Source organism: Arachis duranensis, chromosome 3 (genome assembly GCF_000817695.3).
Source record: "Arachis duranensis cultivar V14167 chromosome 3, aradu.V14167.gnm2.J7QH, whole genome shotgun sequence".
NCBI classification, from domain to species: domain Eukaryota; kingdom Viridiplantae; phylum Streptophyta; class Magnoliopsida; order Fabales; family Fabaceae; genus Arachis; species Arachis duranensis.
The window spans coordinates 64,030,600-64,034,705 of NC_029774.3; positions in this window are offsets into that span (position 1 = coordinate 64,030,600).

The window sequence follows — 4,106 nt, forward strand, 5'->3', positions numbered from 1 at the left end:
CATGAGCTTGTTCTGAGCCAAGATGGCGTCTAGGGTGTCTACTTCCAAGATACCTCTCCTCTGAGCAGCCCCATTGTTCACAGGGTTCCTATCAAAAGTGTACATATATTGTTGTTGGCAACCATGTCAAAAGCTCCTGCGCCTTTTCAGGCATCTTCTTAAAGTGGAGGGATCCACCTGCAGAGTGGTCCAATGACATCTTGGACACCTCAGATAGACCATCATAGAAGATGTCTAGCATGGCCTAATCTAAAATCATGTCAGAAGAATATCTCCTGATCAGTTTCTTGTATCTTTTCTAAACTTCATAGAGGGATTCACCCTCTTTCTATCTGAAGGTTTGTACTTCTACCCTGAGCTTGCTCAGCTTTGAGATGGGAAGAACGTGGTCAGGAATCTATTGACCACCTTCTCCTATGAATCTAGGCTTTCTTTAGGCTGAGAATCCAGCCATAACCTTGCTCTGTCTCTTATAAGAAAAGGGAAGAGCATGAGCTTGTAGACTTCTGGATTTACTCCATTAGTCTTAACAATGTCACATATTTGCAGGAAGTCAGATATAAATTTATTGGGATCTTCTTATGAAAGTCCATGAAACTGGTAATTCTGTTGTACCAGAGTGACTAGTTGAAGCTTCAACTCAAGTTGTTTGCCCCAATGGCAGGTATGGAGATGTTGCGCCCATAGAAGTTAGAATTGGGTGCAATGTAAGATCCTGGGACCTTTCTTGCGTCTCCTTCAGCTTCTGGATTAGCTCCCATTGTTGTATCCTTAGCTTCTTATTCTAAAGCTCTTGTGAGATTCCTTATAGCTATGCTAGCTTGAGCTTGTTGCAGACGGCTTCTTAGAGTCCTTTCAAGTTCAAGTTCAGGATTTGGATCAAAGAGAGGTCCTTTATCCCTATTCCTACTCATAAAAAAGAAAAATGAAACCAACAAAATAAAAGAAAAGAGTCTCTATGTTTGAGTAAAGAGGACTCCTAGTGAAAGAGTTAGATGAATGGAAAAGAAAAGAAAGATGTCTTTTAATTTAAAAAGGATTTTTGAAAATAAAGAGAGAAAGAAGAAGGGGATTTTTGAAAAAAAAAAGGGAGAGAAAAGAGTTAGAAATTCTCGAAAATAGAAGAGAGAGAAAGAAGAATTAAGGAGACACAAAACTTTTAAAATTTAAAATAAAACAAACAAGTAACTAACTAACAAGATTTAAGAACAAAATAAAAGATTTGATTTTTGCAAAATTTTGAAATTTTAAAAGAAGGAGTCAATCAGAGATTTTAAATTTTAAATTTGGAAAGAAAAAGTCAAATAAGATAAGATAAGATTTTGAAATTTTAAAATTGAAGATTTGATTTTTAAAAAAAATTGAAATTAAAAAGAGAAATTCAAAGAAAGATCTTAAAAATTTTAAAATTTTAAAATACAAAATTAAAAGAAGGAAAAACAAACAAAACTTTTAAAATTTGAAATTAAAAAGAAAGATACGATAACAGAATTTTGAAAATCAAAGAAAAAGATAAGATAAAGATAGAAAAGAAAAACAAGAAAAAAATAGAATACAAATCAAGACATCAAACTTAAAATTTTGAATTTAAATAAAAGAAATTTTCGAAAAATTATATTTTTTTGAAATATTAAAAATAAAAGACAAACACTAGGCGGACATCGAACTTAAAAGTTTTAAAATCAAACGAGGAAAAATGCCAAGAAAATTTTCAAAAAAGAAGAAAGAAAGACCACGAACAATTTTTGAAAAATTTAAGAAAAGAAATGAAAACCAAAGGGACACCAAACTTAAGACTTGACACAAAACTCAAACAAAAGAAAAAGATGACTAAAGATGAAAATATTTTTAAAAGAAAATAAGAAACACAAAAAGAAAAACAGTGAAAAGTACCTAATCTAAGGAGCAAGACAACCGTTCGTTTGTCAATCTCGAACAATCCCCGGCGCCAAAAATTTGGTGTGCGAAAATGAAACTCGCACAACTGAACTGGCAAGTGCACCGATTCATCCAAGTAATACCTCAGGTGAGTGAGGGTCGAATCCCACGAGGATTGCTGGATTGAGCAATCTATGGTTATCCTGCATATCTTAGTCAGGAGAATAGAAAGTTTATTGTTGTTGTAGGCGCATAAACAAAACAATAACGAAAGCAATAAAGAATTGATATAAAAACAATTAAGAGAAATCACTTAAGGCCTCAGAGATGCTTGTTCTTCCGGATTAATACTTCTTACTATCTACTTTAACAACAACTGATTCATTCAATGACAAGGTTGTAATTGATTAAAGCCAGGGTCAGTGGTCATTAATCTACTCAGATTCAAATCAAACACTAGGGTTAGTGGTCACTCAATCAAAACAAGGGTGAAGCTCACGAATTCAATCTCTGGTGAACCTACTCAAAACGCCACAAATAAGGCAGGATCTTCCATATCGGAGAATGAAGCTCTATGGTTCTAGCCTTAGCGCCACAGAAACCTCAGTTCCCCATGAATAATGAGATTTTATGTCATTTATCCCAATTAGCTCAGATAGATGTTGGAGTCCGTGATGCACTATCAAGCTGTAGCTCAATACTATCCTGTCATGGACTCGCAAGAACTCATGTAGAATCAGGGGTCATACATGAGTTTCACCCCATATTCATAAAGATGAAGTACGAAAATGCATCATAGAATAGAATCAAACATAAATTAAAGTAGAAAGGTAGTTGTCTTAATCCATAGGAATCAGCAGAGCTCCTAACCTTAACCTAGGAGGTTTAGCCGCTCATACAGTATAGAAAAGATAGTTCCAATAAGCTGAAGATTCAAAGTTCCTTACAAAGATGATATTCTTTCTATATATACTAATCCTAGACTGATGGGAAGCAGAAGTTGGTGAATTAAAAATTATTAAAATGATTATGTTGCAAGTATAGTTCTTAATTCACCAAAAATCTGCCTATCAATTTAGAAATATGTCACAGAGAGTTTAAATTAAAATTACTGGGAGTTTTAAGTCCCAGGTCATCTCCCAACGAGTAAAAGCCTTGACTGGGAATTGATTGGTTGGGATCTCTATCATTGATGGAGTGATTTTTAAGATTAATTTATAATTAATGGTTGCTCTATTTAGTTATCCTTTACTAGGTAAGGAAAAGTCAAACAAGTTGAATTACTGGATCTGTTCACAAGTTACAACCCACTTAGTTCAAAGGGATTGGCGTCGGTGACAGGATGGTAATTCAACAGTTAACCCAATTACAAATTTTCTTTCAATCCTTCCAACTCAAGAGTTCCTTTTTAATCAATTTCCCATCAAGTAATGAAACTACTCACGCATTGTAAATAATAAATCCATAAAACATGAAAGGGAATAAAAAAACATAGTTATTAAAATTGAAATTGAATGAAAAAGAAATAATCCTTGCATTAAATAATCATAAAAGTATCTGAATGACAAAATTGAACAAAAACAAGGAACATGGAAGAATAGAACCAAGTTAAGAAGACAAACTAGAGTGATGAAGTCTTTATGAGGAAATAACTCTTCTCAATGTTCCAATGCCAAGATCAATTAAAGATTAAAAATAAAAAACTAGAGAGAAAAACCTAAGAGAGAAAACTAGATCTCCAAACTACTGAATGAATGTCTTTGTTTCTGCATATTCTCTGACTCTAGTCTGCTGTTCCGGGCCGAAAACTGGGCCGAAATAAGGTCCAAAAATCGCCCCCAGCGAATTCTGCAGATTATGCAGATCGCACATGTCACGCGATCGCGTCATCCATGCGGACGCGTCGCTTGCGCTTTCCAATCCGCGCGGCCGCGTAAGCTATGCGGCCGCGTCACTACGATTTGCGCTCCTTCGCGTGGTCGCGTGAGCCATGCGACTGCGTCACTTCTCGCTGGTTATCTCCTCAAACTCTTGTGTTCCTTCCATTTTTGCTAGCTTCCTTTCTAATCTCCAACTCATTCATGCCCTATAAAGCCTGAAACACTTGACACAAAGATCACGGCATCGAATGGAATAATAGAGAATTAAAATTAAATAATTAAGATCTCTGATAACAAGTCATCATATACCCATTTTTCAAGCTAATTTCACTTGTTTTGTTAGCATTT